At 46.9% G+C, this 15563-nt stretch overlaps 1 protein-coding gene across 1 annotated transcript in view; it reads left to right on the top strand.

Annotated features, from left to right (window-relative positions):
* Positions 1-6: 6 nt before the first annotated feature.
* ddah1 (dimethylarginine dimethylaminohydrolase 1) overlaps positions 7-15563 on the top strand; it is a 167358-nt gene continuing 151801 nt past the window's right edge. The window contains exon 1 of the mRNA XM_085983546.1: positions 7-81. The gene's annotated coding sequence lies outside the window, so the exon portion shown is untranslated. The remainder of the gene's footprint in view (positions 82-15563) is intronic.

The following is a 15563-nucleotide window of genomic DNA, read 5'->3' as shown; positions in this document are numbered from 1 at the left end:
GTCTTCACCGAGGACACGGCGGTGGTGTGCGGCGACACGGCTCTGCTGACCCGGCCCGGGGCGCCCAGCCGGCGCAGAGAGGTACCTACTCACTCACTCCAACCACCCTCTCTCCCATCCTCCCTCCTCTCTCTATCCTCCATCCACCCCTCTTCCATTCTTCTCCATCCTCTCTCTCCATCTCTCCTCCTCTCTCTATCCTCATCCACTCCTCCATCCCTCTCTCTTCCATCCCTCCATCCTCTCCCTCCTCATCCTCCATCTCTCCATCCCTCCCTCCTCTCTCTATCCTCCATCCACCCCTCCATCCCTCTCTCTTCCATTCTTTCTCATCCTCTCTCCCTCTTCCATTCTCTCCATCCCTCTCTCTATCCATCCATCCTCTCTCTTTCCCTTCATCCTCCATCCCTCCATTCAATTCAATTCAAATCGCTTTATTGGCATGACAAGTTACATCTTATGTTGCCAAAGCATTGGAAAACATTCATGTTTGTTCACAAAAATACAGATCTATCCATACAGTGTATAAACAGATATATCCCTGAGTTTATAAATATATACTTTCATATAATTTATATATACTCTTTTCTTATATTTACTGGTTGTCCCTCTGTTTATGGCAAACTGTAACATAGTTACATTCTCCATTCCTCTATCCTCTATCTCTCCATCCTTCATTCTCTCTGTCCCTCCATCCTTCATTCTTTCTGGCCCTCCAGCCTCTAGCCCTCCATCCTTCAACCGTCCATCCTCCCTCTCTCCCTCCTTTACCTCTATCCCCTCTGTCCTCTCTCCCTTCCCCTCTTATCCTCTGCCCTCCATTCCTCTATCCCCTCTTATCCTCTGCCCTCCATTCCTCTATCCTGCGCCCCTCTCTCCCTCCATCACCTCACTCCCCCTCCATCACTTCATCCCCTGTCTCGCTTCCCTCTCCAGGCCAGGGTCTGCAGGCCCCCGCACTGTATCTAATCTTGTTGCTCTTTCAGCATTCATTCAAGCAGATCGCTGTGGGATCATGTGTGCGTTTCACCCCCTTTTATAGAGACCTCCACATTTTTCTTTGTTACAAGTGCATCCAGAGACTGCTCTGTGGCTCTCTCGCCCTCTCTCCCTTTTGTCTCCCTACTTTTACCCACTCTCGCTCTCTCCCTACAAGTTACGGAATAATACTGATCATGTATCAATTCAAAGATGTACTTGACAAATTACCCTCCCTTCTCCCAGAGGCTTGTGAAAATGACACCTGCTTCGGGAGTAAATTCAATGTTGGCAGTTTTTTCCCCTTTCCATGCTGCACTTTGACCTTTAGCTTGACAACAATCTATTGAAACCTGGTTAATCATTTCCGTTAGTGTAGTCCGTGCTTCCAACCGTTAACACTGTGTTGCTATCGCGTGTACTCGCTGAGGCGGTGTATACGTCAATTAACTTTAGATATTTCTGAGCCATTGGCTGGTTTGAAATTTAAAATGTGAAAGAATGTACTTTTGAATATATAACTTCTTTTTAAATCCTTTTTATTTCAGAGATGTAATGGGCATAGTAGTTACCAGGAGTGAGTTGCTACGATAAACGATTTTTAATTTTTTTTAAATTCGTTTATGGGATGTGGGCATCACTGGCATAGCCAGCATTTATTGCCCATCCCTAGCTGCCCCTGAGAAGGTGGTGGTGAGCCGCCTTCTTGAACCGCTGCAGTCTGTGTGGTGAAGGTGCTCCCACAGTGCTGTTAGGGAGGGAGTTCCAGGATTTTGACCCAGCGACGATGAAGGAACGGCTGATATAATTCTAAGTCAGGATGGTGTGTGACTTGGAGGGGAACTTGGAGGTGGTGGTGTTCCCATGCACCTGCTGCCCTTGTCCTTCTAGGTGGAAGAGGTCGCGGGTTTGGGAGGTGCTGCTGAAGAAGCCTTGGTGAGTTGCTGCAGTGCATCTTGTAGATGGTACACACTGCAGCCACGGTGCGCCGGTGGTGGAGGGAGTGAATGTTTAAGGTGGTGGATGGGGTGCCAATCAAGCTGGCTGCTTTGTCCCGGATGGTGTCGAGCTTCTTGAGTGTTGTTGGAGCTGCACTCATCCAGGCAAGTGGAGAGTATTCCATCACACTCCTGACTTGTGCTTCGTAGATGGTGGAAAGGCTTTGGGGAGTCAGGAGGTGAGACACTCGCCACAGAATACCCAGCCTCTGACCTGCTCTTGTTGCCACAGGATTTATGTGGCTGGTCCAGTTAAGTTTCTGGTCAGTGGTGACCCACAGGATGTTAATAATTGATGATGATAATTGAGCAAGATGGCAATTTCACTGAGAAAATGGCAACTCTCATTACAAGCCCTGTGTCCTTGTTGTTAAGCTGCTGAAAATTGGGTCCCATCTTCTCCCTGTTGGCTCATGTAATTGTTCATTCAGTGGAACCTGTACTGGTTAAAACATCAAATGCTTGGCTCTGCGCTCCAGTGTAGAGAGCAGCTTGTGTGTATATAAAACTACACTGGCTACCAGAGACTGAGAAATGTAAATCATAGAAATTTATGGTGCGGAAGGAGGCCGTTCGGCCCATCGTGTCCGTGCCGGCCGACAAACAGCTCTCCAGCCTAATCCCACTTTCCAGCTCTTGGTCCATAGCTCTGCAGGTTACGGCACTTCAAGTGCATATCCAAGTACTTTTTAAATGTGATGAGGGTTTCTGCCTCGACCACCCTTCCAGGCAGTGAGTTCCAGACCCCCACCACCCTCTGGGTGAAAAAAGTTCCCCTCAACTCCCCTCTAAACCTTCGACCAATTACTTTAAATCTCTGCCCCCTGGTTATTGACATCTCTGCTGGGGGAAATAGGTCCTTCCTATCCACTCTATCTCGGCCCCTCAGGAAAACGTGTTTTTTAAAACCAGGTTGAGCAAGCGTTCCTCCCAAATGTTTGCAGCTTAATCAAACTTAATTTCAAATTGTAGATTATTCCTGGTTGATGCAATGTAGCAATTTTTAAATATTAATTGCACTCAGAAGTGACTCATTTTCTTTATGTAATGTATGGTGTCTCCGCAGTGTTAGAAAGATGTAGCAATTCACGTCATCGAATGAAACCCCCATTTTTGGAATATATTTGTCTGGGATTATGTTCAGTTATATTATAGTCAGTGTTACAAAGTTACACCTGCCTGTTGCGGGTTTATTTATTTTAATTCAAGTATCTATTCCAGTTAATGATAAGAAAAATACCCTTGGCTTAATAGTTTGCAGCTATAGGTACCGCACGCACACACACTTGGAGGTTCAAAATCCCTTTTAGCAGCTTAAGTGCTCTGTTCTAACTTAAGTGTTAACTGTTCAGTGTTAAATAACCTCTTTAAAATCTACCCTTGTGTTAAGACCAGGTATTGTCTATCACAAGCTGGTGTTTCATACGGATTACAGGTCTTTGCAACAACATATCTGTTCCAGCCAGTACTGCAATCTGATTTAGCAGGACAAGAGGTCTTTGTTTGGGGAGAGAGTGCAGCGTTTGATTTCTCAGAGAATCTGCTGTACAATACCCCAAGCAAGTGTGGTATGTGGAACATTGCAACAAGGACACCTGGAGTAATTCTACTTTTTTTTTTAAACTATTGAGGTATGGGATGCAAGATCTGTCATTTAGGAACAGCAGTTGGCCGCTCAGCCCCTCGAGCCTGTTCTCCCGAATTCTCCAGTTAACATTTGTTGAACAAACACAGAGATCTTTTCTGCTAACGCTAAGCTTTTATCGTCATCGTATCGAGTAGAACGGGGATAATTTCTAAAAGGCTAACAAATTAGGCTTCAGATGAAGTATTGCGTATAGATCTGGGCAAATTGTTTTAAGAAAGATAGCAGGGAGAGGGAAAGTGAAGGTTCCCCGGGATACCAATTATAGTCAAGAACGGCTGGCAGAATGAGCTTTATTTTCATTGGGACAGAGAAGATTAAGGTGGGGCGGGTCTAATAGAGGTTTTCAGTAATGACAGACTATGAGAGGATAAAGAAAAGAAAAGACAGACTTGCATTTCTATAGCGCCTTTCATGGCCACTGGACATCTCTAAAGCGCTTTACAGCCAATGAAGTACTTCTGAAGTGGAGTCACTGTTGTAATGTAGGAAATGCGGCAGCCAATTTGCGCACAGCAAGCTCCCACAAACAGCAATGTGATGATGAGCAGTTAATCTGTTTTTAGTGATGTTGATTTGAGGGATAAATATTGGCCAGGTCACCGGGGAGAACTTCCCCCCCCCCCCCCCCCCCCCCCTGCCCTCCTTCGAAATAGCGCCGCGGGAATCTTTTACGCCCATTTGAGAGAGAGCAGACGGGGCCTCGGTTTAATGACTGACCCGAAAGACGGCACCTCCCGACAGTGCGGCACTCCCTCAGCGCTGCACTGGAGCATCAACCTAGATCTTTGTGCTCAAGCCCCTGAAGTGGCACTCGAACCCCCCACCTTCTGACTCGGAAGCAGGAGAGTGCTGCCCACTGAGCCACGGCTGACACTTGAATAGTGAAAGATTGTCGAGCTGGTAAATCAGCAATAACACCCGAAAAAACATGGGAAGTTAGAAACATTTATGTTTCAACAGATGGTTATTAGAACATGGAATGCTTTGCCTTGAATGGCTATTGCGGCTGAGCCTATGGTATAATTTAAAAGGGAATTGGGGAACTATTTGAAAAAGGGAGTTACACAGTAAAAAAAACATTCCCGTTGAGTAATCGAAAGCTGCACCTTTTTCTCAAAAGAAACACGCATTGTTCTGGTAAATTAGGTTGTGTCAATAACTGTCATTGACACATAGACGCCGAGATGTTTATCTGTATGAAGGAGCAGGGAGTGTTTACAGTGGATTGTTGAAGAACTGGCGCACAAGAGCTGCGTGATTATCTTTACTGGCGTAGTTTCTAGAATTTATGAATTTTAATACTAATCTACTCTTTGGTTTATTTTTATGTGGACAAATTGGGTCCCATCTTTTTTCCTGTTATTGGACATTAATTGCAACATCAACTTGGCTCCCATGTTCTGTGCAGTTTGCAGCTGTAGACACGCACACGCACATGCACATGCACACGCACACACACACACACACGTTCGAAATAACTTTTAGCAGCTTAAGTGCTCTGTTCTAACTTAAATGTTAACCGTTCAGTGTTAAATAACCTCTTTAAAATCTACCCTCGTGTTAAGACCAGGTATTGCCTATCACAAGCTGGTGTTTCATACGGATTACAGGTCTTTGCAACACTATATCTGTTCCAGCCATTACTGCAATCTGATTTAGCAGAACAAGAGGTCTTTGTTTGGGGAAAGAGTGCAGCGTTTGATTTCTCTGAGAATCTGCTGTACAATACCCCAAGCAAGTGTGGTATGTGGAACATTGCAACAAGGACACCTGGAGTAATTCTACTTTTTTTTTTAACTATTGAGGTCTGGGATGCAAGATCTGTCATTTAGGAACAGCAGTTGGCCGCTCAGCCCCTCGAGCCTGTTCTCCCGAATTCTCCAGTTAACATTTGTTGAACAAACACAGATCTTTTCTGCTAACGCTAAGCTTTTATCGTCATCGTATCGAGTAGAACGGGTGTACCGGGGCTCATTTCTAAAATGCAAATAGATTAGGCTTCAGATGAAGTATCGCGTATAGATCTGGGCAAACTGTTTTAAGAAAGATAGCAGGGAGAGGGAAAGTGAAGGTTCCCCGGGATACCAATTATAGTCTGGCAGAATGAACTTTATTTTCATTGAAACAGAGAGATTAATGGAGGGTCTATAGAGGTTTTCAATTATGACAAACTTTCAGACAGTAACTAGTGAAAGATATTTGCTGCTAATCGATGAGTTGGTAAATCAGGAATAGCATTAGAAAAGCGTGGGAGGTTTGAAGCATTTATAGATGGTTATTGGAACATGGAATGCTGTGCGATGAGTGGCTTTTGAGGCAGAGCCTATATTGTAATTTTATGAAAAGAAGAAATATTTGCATTTACATAGCGCCTTTCAGGACATCGCAAAGTGCTTTACAGCCAAGGAAGTACTTTTGAAGTGTAGTCACTGTTGTAATGTGGGAAACACAGCAGCCAATTTGCACACAGCAAGCTCCCACAAACAGCAATGTGATAATGACCAGATAATCTGTTTTTTAAATTATTTGTTCCTGGGATGTGGGCATCGCTGGCAAGGCCAGCATTTATTGATTGCCCAGCCCTAATCGCCCTTGAGAAGGTGGTGGTGAGCCGCCTTCTTAAATCGCTGCAGTCCGTATGGTGAAAGTGCTCCCACAGTGCTGTTAGGGAGGGAGCTTTGACCCAGCGATGATGAAGGAACTGCGACATATTTCCAAGTCGGGATGGTGTGTGACTCGGAGGGGAACTTGGAGGTGCTGGTGTTCCCGTGCACCTGCTGCCCTTGTCCTTCTAGGTGGTAGAGGTCGCGGGTTTGAGAAGTGCTGCCGAAGAAGCCTTGGCAAGTTGCTGCAGTGCATCTTGTAGATGGCACACACTGCAGCCACGGTACGCCGGTGGTGGAGGGAGTGAATGTTTAAGGTGGTGGATGGGGTGCCAATCAAGTGGGCTGCTTTGTCCTGGATGGTGTCGAGCTTCTTGAGTGTTGTTGGAGCTGCACTCGTCCAGGCAAGTGGAGAGAATTCTATCACACTCCTGACTTGTGCCTCGTAGATGGTGGAAAGACTTTGGGGAGTCAGGAAGTGAGACACTTGCCATAGAATACCCAGCCTCTGATGTTGGTTGAAGGATAACTATTGGCTCCAGGACACCAGGGAGAACTCTTCCTGCTCTTCTTCGAAATAGTGACCATAGGATCTTTTGCGTCCACCTGAGAGGGCAGACAGGGCCTCTCGCCCGTTAGACAGCACCTCCAACAATGCAGCACTGTCAGCCGTGTTTCAGTGGGTAGCACCCTCGCCTCTGAGTCAGAAGGTCATGGGTTCATGTCTCACTCCAGGTAGTTGAGCACCAAATCTAGGTTGACACTTCAGTGTGGCACTGAGGGAGTGCTGCACTGTTGGAGGTGCCGTGTTTCGGTGGACGTAAAAGTTCCCATGGCACTATTTCGAAGAAGAGTAGGGGAGTTATCCCCGGTGTCCTGGCCGATATTTTCCCTCAACCAACATCACTAAAAAACAGATTATCTGGTCATTATCACATTGCTGTTTGTGGGAGCTTGCTGTGCGCCAATTGGTTGCCGCATTTCCCGCATTAAAACAGTGATTACATATCAAAAGTACTTCATTGGCTGTAAAGCGCTTTGGGACATCCTGAGGTAGTGAAAGTCACTGTATAAAAGCTAGTCTTTTCTTTTTCCCCCCCCCCCCTTCAGTACTGCACTGTATTGTCAGCCTAGATTTATGGCTTCAAAGTCCTGGAGTGGAGCTTGAACCCACGACTTTCCGACTCCAAAGTGAGGGTGCTACCACCAAGGCAAGGTTGACGCCTTAAAAGGGAATCGGAGAACTGTTTGGAAAGGCTATTGCACAGCCAAAATTCTCATTGATAAACTCAAAAGTTGCACCTCTTCCCAAAAGGAAGACACCTTGTTCTGCTAAATTAGATTGGCCAATATCTGAAATGGACACATGGATGCCTAGGGCACTTAAGGAAGTGGCCCTAGAAATAGTAGATGCATTGCTGATCATCTTCCAACATTCGATGGAATCTGGAACAGTACCCATGGATTGGAGGGTAGCTAATGTTACCCCACTATTCAAAAAAGGTGGTAGAGAGAAAACGGGGAATTATAGACCGGTAAGCCTGACATTGGTAGTGGGGAAAATGCTAGAGTCCATTATAAAAGATGTAATAGCAGAGCACTTGGAAAACAGTGACAGGATCGGACAAAGTCAACATGGATTTACAAAGGGTAAATCGTGCTTGACTAATCTACTGGAATTTTTTGAGGATGTAACTGGTAGAATAGATAAGGGAGAACCAGTGGATGTGGTGTATTTGGACTTTCAGAAGGCTTTCGATAAGGTCCCGCATAAGAGATTAGCGTGTAAAATTAAGGCACATGGGATTGGGGGCAAGGTACTGACTTGGATAGAGAACTGGTTGGCAGACAGAAAGCAAAGAGTTGGAATAAACGGGTCTTTTTCCGAGTGGCAGGCAGCGACTAGTGGGGTACCGCAGGGATCGGTCCTTGGACCCCAGCTATTTCACAATATATATTAATGACCTAGACAAGGGAACTAGATGTAATATCTCCAAATTTGCAGACGACACAAAGCTGGGTGGGCGTGTGTGCTGTGAGGACGATGCCGAGAAACTCCAGGATGATTTGGACAGGTTGGGTGATTGGGCAGAAGCATGGCAGATGCAATATAACGTGGATAAATGTGAGGTTATCCACTTTGGTAGCAAAAACAGGAAGGCAGATTATTATCTGAATGGCAATAGATTGGGAGAAGGGGAAGTGCAACGAGACCTGGGTGTCCTTGTGCACCAGTCGCTGAAGGTAAGCATGCAGGTGCAGCAGGCGGTTAAGAAGGCAAATGGTATGTTGGCCTTCGTAGCGAGAGGGTTTGAGTACAGGAACAAGGATGTCTTGCTGCAGTTGTACAGGGCCTTGGTGAGACCACATCTTGAGTATTGTGTGCAGTTTTGGTCGCCTTATCTGAGGAAGGATGTTCTTGCCATGGAAGGAGTTCAGCGAAGATTCACCAGGCTGATACCTGGGATGGCAGGAATGACGTATGAGGAGAGATTGGATCGATTGGGCTTGTACTTGCTGGAGTTTAGAAGAATGAGAGGGGATCTCATTGAAACTTATAAAATTCTAACAGGACTAGACAGACTAGATGCAGGAAGGATGTTCCCGATGGTCAGGGAGTCCAGAACCAGGGGTCACAGTCTAAGGATAAGGGGTAAGCCATTTAGGACTGAGATGAGGAGGAATTTCTTCACCCAGAGAGTGGTGAACCTGTGGAATTCTCTACCACAGTAGAGGCCAATTCATTAAATATATTCAAGAAGGAGTTGGATATATTTCTTAAGGCTAAAGGGATCAAGGGATATGGGGAGAAAGCAGGGACAGGGTACTGAGTTTGGATGATCAGCCATGATTGCATTTAATGGCGGAGCAGGCTCGAGGGGCCGAATGGCCTACTCCTGCTCCTGTGTTTCTATGATGCATGATCTTACGAAAGAGCAGGAAATGTTTCAAGTGGATAGTTGAAGAACTAGCTCAGGACGGCTGGATGGTTTTCTTCACTGCCGTAGTTTCTTGGGCTTTATGAAATTTAATATTAATCCACTATTGGATTCAACCTTTATTTCGAGAATTTATGAAATTTAATCATCCATTGTTTGACTTCGCCTTTATTTCGAGAATTTTATGAAATTTAATATTAATCCATTGTTTGATTTCACCATCATTTCTATGAAGATAAATTCAAATATTAAAAAAAAGACCTTGCATAGCATTTCAAAGGGTCTGACATTCAGCTTTTGATTTCAAAGAGTATGGTGTATAAAGGTCTCGGAGCTCTGAACTGCTGGTTCGTGATTTCCATGTTGAAAGGTTGTAATTTCAGCCTCCAGGTTTTCAAGTCCCTTTGTTGCCATTATATGGCCTATTTTACCTGTGTAATATCACCAATTTCCACCCCACCTCAGCCCATCCTGCATGCATTTTCTGAAACGCTCTTGCATTCCTTTGTAACCTCCAGACTCGACTATTCCAACGCTCTCCTGGCCGGCCGCTCACCTTCCACCCTCCCTAAACCTCAACTCATCCAAAACTCTGCTGCCCCGTGTCCTAACTCGCACCGAGTCCCGTTCACCCATCACCCCCTGTGCTCACTGCCCCGTGTCCCAACTCGCACCCAGTCCCGTTCACCCATCACCCCCTGTGCTCAGTGCCCCGTGTCCTAACTCACACCCAGTCCCGTTCACCCCTCACACCTGTGCTCACTGCCCCGTGTCCCAACTTGCACCCAGTCCCGTTCACCCATCACCCCCTGTGCTCACTGCCCCGTGTCCTAACTCACACCCAGTCCCGTTCACCCCTCACCCCCTGTGCTCACTGCCCCGTGTCCTAACTCGCACCCAGTCCCGTTCACCCATCACCCCCTGTGCTCGCTGACCCGTGTCCCAACTTGCACCCAGTCCCGTTCACCCATCACCCCCTGTGCTCACTGCCCCGTGTCCTAACTCACACCCAGTCCCGTTCACCCATCACCCACTGTGATCACTGCCCCGTGTCCTAACTCACACCCAGTCCCGTTCACCCATCACCCCCTGTGCTCACTGCCCCGTGTCCTAACTCACACTCAGTCCCGTTCACCCATCACCCCCTGTGCTCACTGCCCCGTGTCCTAACTCACACCCAGTCCCCTTCACCCATCACCCCCTGTGCTCGCTGCCCCGTGTCCCAACTTGCACCCAGTCCCGTTCACCCATCACCCCCTGTGCTCACTGCCCCGTGTCCTAACTCGCACCCAGTCCCATTCACCCATCACCCCCTGTGCTCACTGCCCCGTGTCCTAACTCACACCCAGTCCCGTTCACCCATCACCCCCTGTGCTCGCTGACCCAGTCCACCAATGTCTCAATTTGAAATCTCATCTTTGGTTTTCATATCACTCCACAGTCTCGCCCCTCCCTATCTCCGTAACCTCCTCCAGCCCTGCAACCCTCCGAGATCTCTGTAACCTCCTGCAACCCCACAACCCTCCAAGATCTCTGCGCTCCTCCAATTCTGCCCTCTTGACCATCCCCGATTATAATCGCTCCACCATTGGCGGCCGTGCCTTCAGTTGCCTGGGCCCTAAGCTCTGGAATTCCCTCCCTAAACCTCTCCGCCTCTCTCTCTAAGATGGTGCTTCAATCCTACCTCTTTGACCAAGCATTTTGTCACCTGTCCTAATATCTCCTTCTTTGACTCGGTGTCAATTTTCTGTCTGATAATTGGTTCTGTGATGCACCGTGGGACGTTTTACTACGTTAAGGGTGCTATATAAATGCAAGTTGTTGGAGTAATTATCAAAGCATGTGGTTACATTGCTGACTTACAACAACAACTTGCATTTATTTACTTACACTGCTGGTCGTGGTGGAGTTGGGGAAATACGTCCACCTGACAGGGCAGAGGGGGTCTTGCTTTAATGACAAGGTAGACTTCCCGTTAGCAAAACCCCTGTCCTCAACTTAGCACCTAGTCATAGTCATAGAGTCACCTCCCCTTCACTGAGCAGCAAAGACGTGGAACGATCATCCTGTGGGGAACTATGGACGCACAGCCCTGCCCAGCACTCGGCTGTTGCTACACTGCACATCACCCATCCTGTGCACCGCCCCACTGCACCTCCCTGGGGGCATGTTTCGTTTCGTTCAAATATTGAAGCACATTTGACAGGAGTGCCCATGAATGTCGTTCTTCCACCTGTCAAAGTGATGCTTACTACGAGATTAAGGCACACTCTGTTAAATGTTCCCTTTAGCAGCTATAGCTACAGTAGAACGCTTTATCCATCGCCTTGTGGAGCTAATGTCAGCCGTGGCTCGGTGGGTAGCACTCTCGCCTCTGAGTCAGAGGGTTGTGGGTTCAAGTCCCACTCCAGAGACTTGAGCACACAAATCTAGGCTGACACTCCAGTGCAGGGCTGAGGGAGCGCTGCCCTGTCGGAGGGTCAGTACTGAGGGAGTGCTGCACTGTCGGAGGGGCAGTACTGAGGGAGCGCTGCACTGTCGGAGGGGCAGTACTGAGGGAGCGCTGCACTGTCGGAGGGGCAGTACTGAGGGAGCGCTGCACTGTCGGAGGGGCAGTACTGAGGGAGCGCTGCACTGTCGGAGGGGCAGTACTGAGGGAGTGCTGTACTGTCGGAGGGGCAGTACTGAGGGAGCGCTGCACTGTCGGAGGGGCAGTCCTGAGGGAGCGCTGCACTGTGGGAGAGGCAGTACTGAGGGAGTGCTGCACTGTTGGAGGGGCAGTACTGAGGGAGTGCTGTACTGTCGGAGGGGCAGTACTGAGGGAGCGCTGCACTGTCGGAGGGGCAGTCCTGAGGGAGCGCTGCACTGTGGGAGAGGCAGTACTGAGGGAGTGCTGCACTGTTGGAGGTGCCGTCTTTCAGATGAGACGTTAAACCGAGGCCCTGTCTGCCCCTCAAGTGGACGTAAAAGATCCCATCGCAATATTTCGAAGAAGAGCAGGGGAGTTCTCCCCGGTGTCCTGGCCAATATTTATCCCTCAATCAACATCACCAAAAAAAAAGCAGATTATCTGGTCATTCTCTCATTGCTGCTTGTGTGAGCTTGCTGTGCGCAAATTGGCTGCTGCATTTCCCACATTATAACAGTGGCTACACTTCAAAAATGTACTTCGTTGGCTGTGAAGTGCTTTGGGACATCCTGAGATCATGAAAGGCGCTGTAGAAATGCAAGTCTGTCTTTCTAACGAGAGAATTGGCTGTAGACACATGACGGGTTTGAAAGGTTCATGTTATGGGAAAAACTTCGCAATCAACTGCAGTCAAAATCCGCTTTGAGAGCTGCTTGGTGTCAGTTGGCTTGCATGAAGAGTGTCACAAGTATCTACTCAAGAAATGCAGAGCTGTAGGTTTTACTTCAATACCATCATCAAAATAAATCTTTGACCAACGTGCCTGATTGCCGAAACATTGTATAGCGCCACGACTTCAGTTGCTCGCAAACCTGCGTTGGTAGAAAGCACTTTGCTGCAGAATGATACAGAACGATAACATTGTTCAGTAGAATCTTGCTTCACAGCGTGGTGGAGTTGCATCTGATGCATTGCCCAGATTTAAAAACAATATATAATTCTATGTATTGTAGAACAAAAGGGAATTGATTGAAGTCAAAGAATCCACATCATTGTAGCAACAGTTGACTCTTTTGTTCTCTGGAGGTAAGGCAGCAATTGTGGTGATCTGCAAGGCAGTTTCGTTTGACGGGCTGGTTTGCTTGTGTACCACAGCACGATGCAGATTCACTTGCTCAGTGAGCATCTGTTTTCTTGTAGTTTAGAACCAATCCCCATTTTTAACAGGCACTTGGCAACATTTCAATCAGTAGATAATCAATTTCCACTTCATTCTATCTCATAGTCGTCCGCTGTGCAGGAATAGCCATGATTCAGAGAAATACACGATACTATGAACAGAATTCTGATAATACAGAATATACTGGGTTTAAAAATCTAAAGCCTCGGAGACATCTGAAGGGGTAAATACAAGTCCTAGCCCTTTTGGGCTATCCCAGATCAGGCGTATTCCCCAGACGTTCACCTTCAACTTAAGTTAGAGATAGCCGAATTCCATAAGATGCTTAAATGGGTCTAAAGGTTCAGGCTATCTCTCCCTAAAGGAATGGAATGACTGAAGATGTTACCGTCCTCCAGATAGTACTTTTAATAAGTTGAACTAGACTGTAACCTTCTGGATATTCTGAGGGTCCGACTAATCTACTGGAATTTTTTGAGGATGTAACTGGTTTTAATTTTAATTAATTCACCACTTACCTTGTAAAAAGCAGGCCTTACGACTGCTTTTTAAATATGTAACTTCTGGAGACTTACCCTCCCAGGAAAACCTGCAAAAAAAACCTAAGTTCAATGCGCACGCGCTGCCTCTCCTGCGCATGTGTTCGACTTCTGAACCCCTTCTTTCAGGGGAACGGAATGCCGGTTTCCCGCGCATGCAGGAAACCCGCACTTCCATTGGGACTACGGGTGAGTCCCCGTGCGTACTCACCCGTGGAGACCCGAAGTTCTGGGCCATTTAATATTGTTTCGGCTCGATGACCTAAGGTCAGAACTGGGAAAAGGTCAGAGATGTAACGGGGAGGGGAGGAAAGAAGAAACGGGAAGGTCTGTGATAGGGTGGAAGGCAGGAGAGATTCAATGACAAAAGGGATGTTTCTCTCCACACAGATTGCTGCCTGACCTGCTGAGCATTTTCTTTTTTTGTTTAAAAAAAAAACTTGCCATTCTATAGCGCCTTTCCCGACCTCAGGACGTCCCACAGCGCTTCACAGCCAGTGAAGTCGTTTTGAAGTGTAGTCACTGTTGTATTGCAGGAACTGTAATGGTGTAGTGCCCCTGTCCCAGAAGAGCACCCTTGAATTCCACCAGTGTGACACTTAATTCCCTCTCTTACACCGACCACCCTGTTGGCCTCTTGAGTGAGATTGCTAACTGGTGCCAAATAATTTTTTCTACTACTGATTATGATTTGTCGATTCTCTCCCACTTGGCATTTTGGGGTAGTTTCATAGAATGATATTGCAGAGAAGGAGACCGTTCGGCCCATCGTGCCTGTGCCGGCTCTTTGAAAGAGCTCTCCAATTAGTCCCGCTACCCCCCCCCCCCCCCGCCCCCTGTTCTTTCCCCATAGCCCTGTAATCTTTTTCCTTTTCAAGTATTTCTCCAATTCCCTTTTGAAAGTTCCTATTGAATCTGCTTCCACCGCCCTTTCAGGCAGCGCATTCCAGATCACAGCAACTCGCTGCATAAAAATTCACTCCAGAATCTATTTGTATAAGGTTGCTGATCAAAGCTGGGCGGGTGTGGGGTCTATGTTAGAGGGAACCAAAATGCTGCAAGTGTTTATTAACTGCAAATGGTGATATGGGAAGCACCATAATGTTGTCTCTAGTCTTGGCTGAGTGCTACTGTTTATACATTCAAGCACTAACTATTGTGCCTGGTCATACTTGTGTATTCCCCAAAGTATCCAGGGCTATATGATGCATTGAGCTGCGGTAGCATAAGTGAACCTAAAGTCAGGTACAGATGCCTACGCGGAACAATGCACAGTCTATAAAGGTTTAATGGTGTAAAGAAGCTAGGCGATCTATATTCTCCTATCAGCCCGCGTCTTCTACCATGTCAAGCTTCACCACACGGACTGCAGCGGTTCAAGAAGGCGGCTTACCGCCACCTTCTCGAGGGCAAATTAGGGATGGGCAATAAATGCCGGCCTTGCCAGCGACGCCTACATCTCAGAAATGAATAATTAAAAAAAAAAAAACCTGCTTTGGCATCGTAATGTCCCTTGTTGCACTTTGTTTAAAAAAAAAAAAAAATGCCCTAATGATGAATGAAATATATTTATTTCGGAGGTCAAAAAGTAAAATGGTATCAATTATATTTACCGAATGAGAAGGAAAATATTAATGACAAAGACTTTCTCTTGTTCACAGTTGATGCTTTGTAAAATAAAAATGTTAAATGCTTTACTAAAGAGACATTGCCGCCTGTTTAGAGTTGAGTAAGTGGCTTTGAGGATGTTCAACGAGCCATTCTGATGGAGGACAGGCAGTCAGGAAAATAATAAGACTTCATTCGTTTTATTTTACTTTTAATTAAGAAAACGAAAGCGCTTGCGGATTGCAGTGACCGTGAAATGAGAAATACGCACAAAGTCTGGTGTGGGGTTTTATTTTGTTGAAGCGTTTAACAAAACTAACCTTGCAGGTGAGGTGTAGTCGGATTAGCTGCAGAGTACCGTGCAAAGGCGCCGAACACCTCGAGTCTCTTCACCGGGAGCAAGTGGAAGCCAAGCGCAGGCAGCGCAAGGAGCGAAAGTCA

The sequence above is a fragment of the Somniosus microcephalus genome, chromosome 3 (assembly GCF_052327205.1).
Source record: "Somniosus microcephalus isolate GS21.2 chromosome 3, FLI_Smic_1.0, whole genome shotgun sequence".
NCBI classification, from domain to species: domain Eukaryota; kingdom Metazoa; phylum Chordata; class Chondrichthyes; order Squaliformes; family Somniosidae; genus Somniosus; species Somniosus microcephalus.
Note: the sequence above shows the minus strand (reverse complement) of the source record. Positions and strands in the feature narration are given on the sequence as shown.